The 11684-nt window shown below is 43.2% G+C and overlaps 1 non-coding gene across 1 annotated transcript; it reads right to left on the bottom strand.

Annotated features, from left to right (window-relative positions):
* Positions 1-6726: 6726 nt before the first annotated feature.
* Positions 6727-6831, bottom strand: LOC111819785 (U6 spliceosomal RNA). Its single transcript, XR_002823371.1, has one exon. It is a non-coding gene; the product is annotated as a U6 spliceosomal RNA (small nuclear RNA).
* Between the last annotated feature and the right edge of the window lie 4853 nt (positions 6832-11684).

Raw genomic sequence — 11684 nt, 5'->3', positions numbered from 1 at the left:
CGCGAGGCGCGGGCCCCAGGGGGCGGCGGGAGCTTGGGGGAATTTCTGCCGAAGGAGTGGGGCCTCACCTCGGACTAGGGCACCCAGTATCGGGGTCGGGCGGGGGTTGGCGGGCGTGGGGCTCGGGGCAGCGGGTCTGCTGGGCACTTACCTCTCCTGGAGCGGCCCTGCGGGGCTTGGCTTCGCTGTGCGAGCGGGCCTGGGGCGTCGGGCCGGGTCTGCGTGGCCAGGGCCGCGCCGCTCACTCCATTCTCGTCCAGCCGAAGTCGGAGGCCGCTCTAGCTGGCTGGCTGCGCTTTTTATGCTGGCGCTCCGCGGCCGGGCGTGTTTGCCGGCGGCCTCCACGTCGGGCCGGGACCGCTGGTCTGGCTGAGGTCCGCGCCCACCTGAGCTGCCACGCTGGGGCTGCTGCGGAGCAGAGCCGCCCCCTCGGCGGGGAGACAGTCATTAATCAAACAGCCCGGCGGGGCGGGGCGTCCGGAAGGCCCCGCCCCAGCTCCCCCTCCTCCGGGTGAGATGGAGTCGATTTGGACTCTTAGTGACCCTATAGGACCGAGTAGCTGCACCATAGCGTTTCCAAGGCTTTATCTTTATGGAAGCCGACTGCCACAACTTTCTTCCTCAGAGCAGTTGGTGAGTTCCAACCGTCCATCTTTCGGTTAGCAGCCGAGCCCTTAACCACTGCACCACCCCGCCCCATATGCCTTGTATCCCCGGTTCTTGGGGAGACGGAACGCCGAAGGCGTCCTCCGTGTTGGGGCGCCGGCTGCGGAGCCAGGAATGGGTTCTGGGCTCGAGGCCGCGAGCCGCCTCGCCGCCACCCTCTTCTTCGGGACTCGGACCCGGGCCCAGTCTGCGCCCAGGCCCCTCCCAGCGCAGGCCGAGCTGAGGCGGGAACGCTGCCGTTTTGTTGAGCGTGACTTCCTTTTCTGTGAGGAAACGTCGAAGTGCCACATCGATGAGCTAACCTTTGATTCTTTCTACCACTGGGCACATGTTTCAAGCTGTCCTGATTACTTACTGCAGTAGCGCCTCTACCTCAGTACTCCGGGGCCACATGAGAGAGCCGCGCAGGGATAAATTGCCCTTCAGTCTGTGCGACTTTCGGAAGGTCCTAAACGAGTGAACCGTCCCGGGGTCGCGGGCGCCGCTTCCCGGTGCGCTGGCGGTGCAGACCTCTAGCCTCCCGCGCCCACGCTGCCCCCGTGGGGCCACTGCTTTTCTGGTTTCATTTTTTAGACCTAAGATTCTTTCCTGGCTGCGGGTAAGTTCGTCTGAGGCGTTCTGCGTGTGAGCCCACGCAAAAAGTGGTGTGCACGTCCCGGGAGGAGGAAGCGGATCCAAGGCTCCTTTGGAAAACGGGCGCTGCACCCCGAGGCCCTTCCAGAGCCGGCCGGCCGGCTCCAGCCGAGCAGAGCTTAATCCATCTATTACTCCATTGCACTCATAGGGAACACACAATATTTTCTAGCAACGTAACTATAACCAGTACGTACTTGAAACAACGCCTACAGTTCGAAATGCAGGGCATTTTATTATCTTCTTTGGGGTCAAAACGGAATATTAAATTTAAAATACCATTAATGAAACTGCCTGTGTATATGGGACATAGTCTCATGCTTTCCAGTAGATTTTTAAATTAGAACTACCAAGCAGTACATAGTAGTCATGGCGCTTGCTACATTTGGTCCACATATTAGTGAATCAGAACGGTCTTCAGGTTTTCATCTCAATTCCCATCCAATAACTATTTACAAGAAAGGAGCACACCATAATTTCATTGGCTCAAAAAGGGTTACATTCTTTTTGTGAATGAGAAAACATCTTTATTTTCCAGATAAATTGTATGAGGAATAATGCAAATAAATCCTTGAATTCACACGTGGAAAGCAATGTTTCAGATCATATAAAGAAAATCAAACAAGAACCAAGAGTTTTTCGTATGAGCTTCTATGAAACTACAAGCTCATAAAAGATGTTGCTATGTAGTAGTACTGTGAAGTTAAAAATAAAACGTTTCCGATCACTTGAGGCTGAATTTACTCATTTTCCATAAATGAATTTTCTTTTGATTTATGGAGAAGGTGAGGTTCATGTACATCATTTTTTGTCAGCGAGCTTTGAGATTCCTTCAAAGAGAGATTCCTGTATTAATAGAGAAAAAAACATAATTTCAAATATGAAAGTTACCTCCAAAAGGTGGCTAACATATAGAACCTGGAAGACAATAACTTTAGTAAAGTCTAATGATTAGTCACCAAACTATATGAATCTTCTCAGGCTTTCAACAAAGCCGAATTTTAAAGATTTTCTCCCTAGAGTGGGAAAGGAATGCAGAGAATCATGAAGAACGCTGGAGGGAAGGTGGCTCAGACTATGGTGAGGAAAACGAGGCACCTAAAAATCAAAACAAGCAAACCCACTGCCCCTGAGTCAATTCCCACTCATAGCGACCCTGTAGGACAGAGTAGAACTGCCCCATAGGGTTTCCAAGGCTGTCATCTTTTACGGAAGCAGACTGCCATATCTTTCTCCTGAAGAGTGGCCAGTAGGTTTGAACTGCCCATTGTTTGGTTGGCAGCCGAGCACTTTAGCCACTGCGCCACCAGAGCTCCTTAAAAAACAAAACAAAACCTGTTGCTGTCAAGTCAATTCCAACTCATAGCAACCCTATAGGACAGGGTAAAACTGCCCCATAGAATTTCCGAGGAGCTCCTGGTGGGTTTGAACTGCTGACCTTGTGGTTAGCAGCTGTAGCAGTTAACCACTATGCCATCAGGGGTTCCCAGAGCTCCTTATGAGCCACCGACTGGATTCTGACTCATAGCTGCCCTATAAGACAGGGTAGCACTGCCCCATAGGGTTTCCAAGGAGTGGCTGGTGAGTTTGAATTGCCAGCCTTTTGGTTAGCAGCGGAGCTTTTAACCACTTCACCACCAAGGCTCCATGAGGCACCTAGGGCTCCTTAAATTTTATGCACCTGGCACCCCACTTGCCTCACCCTAGCCCAGCCTGCTAAGCCTCCTGTTACTGCAGGAGGGGAGGAGAGGCATCCATGCTCCTCACTGTTAACAGCCGACAGTCAGGTATGAAAGGTAACAAAACCGACCACTTCGGGGAGGCCCCTTGTCCTATCTGCTGCCTTTCTGAAGGCTGTGATGACATGGTGCTGCTATTTGCAATTAACTTCAAAATATAAAAATCTTAAAATTTCTAACATAACATAAATAATCAGTTAACAGCTATCATTTATGTAGCATTTTATATGTGCTAAGCCCCAGTGGGAAGCCCTGGTGGCGCAGTGATTAAGAACTTGGATGCTAACCAAAAGGTCAGCAGTTTGAATCCACCAGCCACTCCTTGGAAACCCTATGGGGCAGTTCTACTCTGTCCTATAGGGTCTCTGAGTTGGAATCCACTTGCTGGCAACGGGTTTAAGTGCTACAGGTATTTTCTCATTTAATCTATGAAGGTTTTACACTTTACAGTTTGGAAAATGAAACTCAGAGGGATTAAGTAACTTCCTCAAGGTCACATAACTAATGAGTGGCAGAGACAGGATCCAAAGCCAGGCAGATTGACTCTAAAGCTTGAACTCTTTACCATGCTATTCTATTTGTAGAGAATTTTATAATTCACAACACATTCTTGTATTATCTCAATTAAGAGCATAGTTTAAATAACTTGACTCCCTATTAACAATCCAAATACTGTTCTCATAGTGGATCATTCTTTGGAATTCTTAATTGTCTAGTGTTCCAGAAAGTACATGGCTTTAGAGAGCTATAGATTTTATTTCCTGAATGTGAAGTAGATCTTAAAATTATACTTGTTTTTTTAAAAGATGTCAAATAGTTTGTAATCTTAACTCATTAAGACTGTCTTTATAATGCAAAATAATCATACATATCAGTGAACAAAATATATTTCTTTGTGATATGTGTGTGTGTGTATCAAACAATAGGTGATGCTTTTTTTCACTGTTCAACTGCTCTTCTTTTTTATTAAGGTATAATTTACACACTAAAAATTCACCCTTTATAGTTCTGCAGCTTTGACAAATGTATAGTCAGGTAACCACCACCACAATAAAGATTTTGAACATTTCTATCACCCCCCAAAATTTTCTCATGCTGACCCTGAGTGGTCAGCCTCATCCCTACCCCAGTTCCTGGCAACTACTAATCTGCTTTCTGTCTCTACAGATTTTCCTTTACCAGAATATCATATAAATAGAATCATACAGTATATAATCTTTTGAATCTGGCTTATTTCACATAGCATAATGCTTTTGAGATCCATCTTTGTTATTACATGAATTTCTAGTTCATTTCTTTTTATTGCTGAGTAGTATTCCATTGTATGAACGGACCACGGCTTGTTTATCTATTCTACAGTCGAGAGACATTTGGGCTGTTTCCAGTTTTTGGTGCTTATAAATAAGCCACTATAAACATTCAGGTACCATTTTTTGAATGAGCATAGGTTTTCATTTAACTTAGGAATACCTAGGAGTGGGATTGCTGGACATGGTAAGTGTGTGTTTAACTTTGTAAGAAATTGCCAAAGTATTTTCCAAAGTGACTGTACCATTTTTGCATTCCAACCAGCAGTTCATGAGGGTTCGAGCTGCTCCATATACCTGCTAGCATTATCAAGCACTGGGGATTTTTTTTTTTTCTTTAATCCTGATAAGAATAAAAAAATTTTAAAAAAATTGAACTGATATTTTTATATCAGATGATTTCACAATCTAGATAGCCCACTTGCCAGCTACTCTGATTTCTCAGGTCCAGCATATCTACCTTGCCACACTGGTCTGCTGCAGCCCAGTAGCTGTAGTTGACTTTAATTGGGCATTTCCTCTTCAGTTCACTTCAGCCCCCACCTGGCCTGCTTCCCTCACTTGCTTCACCCACCTATCCCTGAGGATGTTTGAATCTGAGACCCTCTGGCAGAGTAGCTGAGAACAGGCCTTTCAGAGTCAATGACACGGTGCAAGTCCCAGCTGTGCCTCTTGGTAACTGTTTGGCCTTGGACCCCTCTGACTGTACCTCTGCAAGCCTCTTTCCCCTCTATAAAATGGGGACCCCTCTGACTGCACCTCTGCCTCTTTCCCCTCTATAAAATGGGGACCCCTCTGACTGCACCTCTGCAAGCCTCTCTCCCGTCTATAAAATGGGGACCCCTCTGACTGCACCTCTGCAAGCATCTTTCCCCTCTGTAAAACGGGGACCCCTCTGACGGCACCTCTGCAAGCCTCTCTCCCCTCTATAAAATGGGGACCCCTCTGACTGCACCTCTGCAAGCCTCTTTCCCCTCTATAAAACGGGGACCCCTCTGACTGCACCTCTGCAAGCCTCTTTCCCCCTCTATAAAACGGGGACCCCTTTGCACCTCTGCAAGCCTCTTTCCCCTCTATAAAATGGGGACCCCTCTGCACCTCTGTAAGCCTCTTTCCCCTTTATAAAATGGGGACCCCTCTGAATGCACCTCTGCAAGCCTCTTAGTCCCTTGTATAATATTCTTACCTCAAAGGGTTTGACTATTTTAAAATTGTGTTTGGGCAAGGAAAATTTGGCTTTCAAAATATAGACATATTCTTAAATGGAAAATAGCTAATATGGTTCTTTTGAGTTAGGTCTTACATAACTTTTTAAATATATTTTTGTTGTTGGGAATATACACTGCAGAACATCTACATGTGTAATTTAGCGACATTGATTACATTCTTTGAGTTGTGCAACCATTCTCAGCCTTCTGTTTTGAGTTGTTCCTCTCCCCATTTACATAAACTCACTACCCCCTAAGTTTCCTATCTAATCTTTCTAGTTGCTGTTGTCAGCCTGACCCCATACAGATAGATCTTAAAAAAGCACAATGCTCAGAGCAAACATTCTTTATTAGTTAAGCTAAACTATTGTTTGGTTTTAAGACTTCAAGGGATATTTTGGTTTAAGGTTTAAAGATTATCTCAGGGCAATAGTTTCAGGGATTCATCCAGCCTCTATGGCCCCAGAAAGTCTGGATTCCACAGAATTTGAAATTCTATTCTGAATTTTCTCACTTTTGATCAGGAGTCTTCTATAGAATCTTTGACCAAAATGTTCGGTAATGGTAGTCGCGCACCATCCAGTTCTGGTCTCATGGAAAAGGAGACAGTTGTTCATGGAGGCAATTAGCTACATAATCCATATCCTCCTCCTATTCCTGACTCTCCTTCCTCTGTTGCTCCAGGTGAATAGAGACTAATTGTTGCGCCTTGGATGGCTGCTTGCAAGCTTTTAAGACCCCAGGTACTATATAACAAACTAGGAGGTAGAACAGAAGCACTAAATACGTTATTAGGCCAGTTAACTGGGATGTCCCATGAAACAGTGACCCTAAACCTCCAAAACAAGGAGCCAAATCCCATGAGGCATTCGGTTGTACATAAACAGGGTCAGCAGCTACTCTTTTTTTTTTCTTGTCATTGTAAATATATCTATCACACAACTTTTTGCGCATTCAACTTTTTACAAGTGTATAACTTATTGACAGCAATTACATTAATTGGCTGTGCAACCTTAAAAAAATCCTTTGCTGTTGAGTCGATTCGGACTCATAGTGACCCCATGGGACAGAGTAGAACTGCCCCATAGGATTTCTGGGAGCGGCTGGTGGATTCGAACTGCTGACCTTTTGGTTACCAGTTGAGTTGTTAACCACTGCACCACCAGGGCTCCAAAAAATATGGAATGCTTCATGAATTTGCATGTCATCCTTGTGCAGGGGCTATGCTAATCTTCTCTGTATCATTTCAATTTTAGTACATGTGCTGCCCTTAATCAGTGTGATTTTTCCATCACCATAAACCACAATTCAGTAGGCCTTACATAACTCTTGTTCACAGAGTAAGCCATTGACAGAGTTGAGACTAGAAGTCACAAAAACTAACTCTTGGTATCTTTTAACTTTAAAAAAGCTTTATGTTGCTTTCCAGTATTGCTTTTTTTGAGAGGGGGGTTAATTTCAAATGGCTTGAGAACTGCAAATAAAAATCTCAACATTATATTTACATGACTGATACACACTATTTTATTTTGCATATAAAATGAACTATACCAACGTTAGGTTTAACGAAGCAAAACTAAAGGGATTTCAGGATTTATGAGGGAGTTTATATAAGATCATCCTGAAGGTTGTGGGACTAAAAATATTATCTGAGTTCTTGAAATTCTTCTTGAAGTACATAGGATATATTATTTTTACAACTGTTCAAAGATAACCTTAACGGCAGTGAAGGCAAGTTATTTTTACTGCTATTAAAATTCATTTTTTAATTCAAAGAAACTTAATGCTTCCTTGTTCTAACAACAAAAACAAAAACATTTGCCATGGTGTCAGTTCCAACTCATGATGACCCCATGCGTGGTCAGAGTAGAACTGTGCTCCGTAAGGTTTTCAGTGGCTGACTTTTCTGAAGTAGCTTGCCAGGACTTTCTTCTGAGGTACCTCTGAGTAGACTCTAACCTCCAACCTTTTAGTTAGCAGCCAAGCACGCTAACCATTTGCACCACCCAGGGACTCCATTCTAACAAAAGATGTTTTAGAAATAGTTGAATAGTGTACAGTGAACATTCCTGGTGAATTATGGGTTTCAGAGATTCATATTCCTTAAGGGTATCTGAAACTAAGGCATTCTAACCCAGCTAGAAAAGTTATTATTTTTATATTAACAAAAGAGATGGATCGATTTGATTAGCAGTGCTTGGGCTTGAAAGATAATTAAATAATCAAGTAACCATTTGCTTCTTTCATTGTACAGTGCTGTACGGTATTCTCAGTGGATCTTATATGCAATATTTGAATGTATTTAATGTCTATTTTTAAATTACTAAGGCTCATGCACCTCCTAGCATGTTTAAAAGAGAGGAAACATCTGTCAGAAGTATTTACTGTGACAAACACAGAAAGAAGCAATAATATGTACCTTGTTTTGTTTGTTTAATACCACATATGATTTTTAATTAAACAGTGAAGGCATTTGTTCAGAATCAGCGCTTAAATTAAAAAAATACTTTTGACCTAATCTTTAATTAAAGTGTACATTGATAGTATCAAGTTCAGTTTGAGGGTCAAAAACAACGTCAATGAGTCTGACTTTTTCCTCCCTGTAGGGAAAGCGGGCTTGTGTAAATATACATGAGCACAGACTGCATGCATTTATGAAGGAGGTGGAAAACATTCCCCTGTCTTTGGACAGATGTTGCTTCACAGTTCCCAGCGTGTAGAGCCTGAAAGGAGTGCGAGGCACACACTTTTAGCATTTGGGAAGATGCACTCTAGGCTACTTCCCACCTCTGAGCAGGTTGGCAGTGTACACCAGAGGGGATATCTCTGCTAGTCCCAGCTCATTCTTGCCCTTAAAGTAATTAAGGAAGGAGCTGCTTTAATCCACTTTCTGGAAACTTAAAATCTATTCTTTGTGTTTTGGCTGGGTATTTTGTTTTTAACACTTGGCATACCTTCCAACTTTATTCTCGTTATCTCTCAGCTTTATGTTAAATTAGTAAAATATTAGCAATAGGCACACCTTAAAAATCTATATCAAGATTATAACGTACTTGGCCACTTTTAATTAAAGAGAGGTAAAACTCATGTTCCCTTCTAACAGATTTAACTCTTGAGATACCAAAATAATGTTCTGACATGCCTGTAGTGAAAATGTTACCTGAAGAAATAAAAACATTTAAAAGAAAATATTTATGTAATTTTTTTTTCAGAGGATAAAACTGAAAACTCAGGATTAAACATAACTGAGTTCACTGACAGGACATTCTGTATGTTCTTACAGGAACTCCTCTATCTTGCTGGCTTCGTTTAGGGTGATCTGTCTTGTACTACATAGAATATTCTTTTTTTTTTTTTGCTTTTAAGGGATTGTGTGCTTCGTTTAGGGTGATCTGTCTTGTACTACATAGAATTTTCTTTTTTTTGCTTTTAAGGGAGTGTGTGCTTTGTTTAGGGTGATCTGTCTTGTAGTACATAGAATTTTCTTTTTTGCTTTTAAGGGTATGTGTGCTTTATTAACAAGAATAGCATAGCATTATATATATGTATAAATAGATGCCTTTAGCTCTGACTTTAGTGTTCCTAGTTAGGAAAATTGAGTGATTGATTTACTGTTTCAGCAGTGCAGTCTTAGTGATTAGAGCTTTGCTTGGGGCTGTAGAATGAATATACGGTATGTATCACAGCTCAAAGCTGATCAAAATCAATCGTATGGCAATGTATAGAATTCGCCAACATTGCTTTCTGAGGCTGTGTACGTTTTTATTGTTTTCTTTTCCACTGTGATGATATACTAGTGAGACCTTTCCAAGAAACAAAATTCAAGGACATCCGTTGTGGAGCTGACACCAGTTGTGGGATGCTGTGGACAGGGTGGCTGTGGCTTTGACAATGGACATAAGCAATAAGGCAAATTCTTACACAGCTCCTGCTGTATTGTGCATGGTGGGGAGACAGACCAAAACTAGGACTCCCTACACGTCCTTTCTCCTTTCCCCCAGTAAAGCATCTTCCAGATTCACAGAACCCTCTCCCCTAAGCCTCCATCCCGGTAAGCCTGAGCCATTCTGCAGGGAAGGGGGTGAAAAAGAGCAGCAGTGTTGTTCACGGGGCTTCTTCAGGTGGGCTCCATCCTTGATTGGGCTTTGCAAAGAGGGTCACATGACAAACCCAAATGACCCGCGGCAGGAAGTTCTGGGAAAAGGAAACCTATTCCAAAGTATGTCCACTCGCTCTGATTACTTTCTCAATGAAATACGTTATTGCCCTTCATCATATTGTAATGATTAGTATGGTATGATTGGAAAGATCGATAGAGCAATCATTGTACTGATTATCAATGAGAAAATAAATGGAATGAAAAATTTTTAGGATGTATTAGGATCTAGTTTATAATGCCCACAGCACTTATCACACTATACAGTACTCTTATCCCATTTGATCCCAGCTAGCTTGTTGCAAAGGAGCCCTGGCGGCCGAGCGGTTATGTGCTCGGCTGTTAGCTTAAAGGTTGGCAGTTTGAACCCACCAGCCACTCCTTGGGAGAAAGACGTGGCAGTCAGCTTCTGTAAAGATTACAGCCTTGGAAACCCTATTGGGGCAGTTCTACTCTGTCCTGTAGAGTTGCTATGAGTTGGGAAACGACTTGATGGCAACAGGTTAGCCTGTTACAAGATCTGAGAACAGGGCTGTCTTATTTGACTTTTTGTTTTCCATGTTGCCTGGCATATAGCAGGTGCCTAACGTTTTACAGGGAGTCTTGGATGGGGCAAATGGTGAAGTGCTTGGCTGCTAACTGAAAAGCTGAAGGTTTGAACTCACCAGAGGTGCCTTGGAAGAAAGACCTGGAGATGAGCTTCTGAAAAGTCACAGCCTTGAGCATCCTATCGAGCACAGTTCTACTTTGAAATACACGGGGTTGCCATGAGTTGGGATTGACTTGACGACAACTGGTTTGTTTTGAGTTTTAATGTTTTATAGATAAGTTATTTTCTGGTATGGTTTGTGTTTTAATCTTGAGTAATATCATCCTTTTAAAACCAAAAGGCAATTTTCTTCTCCTCAGGTGGTTTAGAACCGACTCCTATGGAGCTATATTATTTGTATACTCAGAGTTTAGGATGTTGTTGTTAGTTGCCATCCAGTTGGTTCTGACTCATGGTGACCCCATGAGTGCAGAGTAGAACTGCTCCATAGGGTTTTCAAAACTGTGACCTTTCAGAAGCAGATTGCCAGGCCTGTCTTCTGAGGCACCTCTGGGTGGATTCGAACCACCAACCTCTTGGCTAGCTTAGGATAATGATTCTTAAACCTTTTTTGGATGATAAATCCCTTTGAGAATCTAATGAAAATAGGGATCTCGTTTAGGGACACCAAGTTAAGAATCCTTGGTTTGGAGAAGTGGTGAGAGTGTCTCTCTTTGTGGTCCACCAGGCTCCTTCTCCTATCTGCTGCCAGATGCACTCGCCGCAGTGGTCCACCACCAGCTGGGGCATCACCTAGGCCTCTCAGGCAAAGACCATCTGACTTTCAGAACCTTTATTCATTGTCTGCTGTTGCTCCCTGATCACTCAGACATCTTTACCTGCTGCTTGTGGGACTTTCCGGAGTCACCTGCCCTACCTCAGCGGGCGTACCTAGTCTAACCCTTCCCGCTGCAACTCTGTGACTGCTCAGGCAGACCCACAGTGCAACTCTGTCCTTTTTGTTTTTCTGGCTTGGTCAGGAAGGAGTGATAACGGAGGACTTGGAGACAGATCAGATACAGGGCCTCTTCCTCTTGTTGACAGTGAGGGTGTCTCCTTCCCCCAAAAGAGATAAAATGCATGAATATTTGAAAGAACCTACCCCATCTCTTCAGTAACTTTGGTCTTTGTATCTTCTTGGGATGTTTCTGGAGAAGTATGTCCACTTGGAAGGGATCTTTGTATTTCAGAGAAAAAGACTAATTTTGGCTTACCCACCTGTGGGTAGTAAACAGGAACTATGTGATGCATTGTTTCAGAGTTACCTGTAGCGTACAAAGAATTAAGAGCATTCTGCTTTGAAACCAATAACTAAATTGAGAAAATAGCGTATCATAGTTTTAGAATATCTAAAATATATTTTATGAAATGGAATTAAATAAAAGC

This window comes from Trichechus manatus, unplaced genomic scaffold, assembly GCF_000243295.1.
Source record: "Trichechus manatus latirostris isolate Lorelei unplaced genomic scaffold, TriManLat1.0 scaffold00018, whole genome shotgun sequence".
Taxonomy (NCBI): domain Eukaryota; kingdom Metazoa; phylum Chordata; class Mammalia; order Sirenia; family Trichechidae; genus Trichechus; species Trichechus manatus.
The sequence above is the reverse complement of the archived record's forward strand: the minus strand, read 5'-3'. Positions and strand labels throughout refer to the sequence as shown.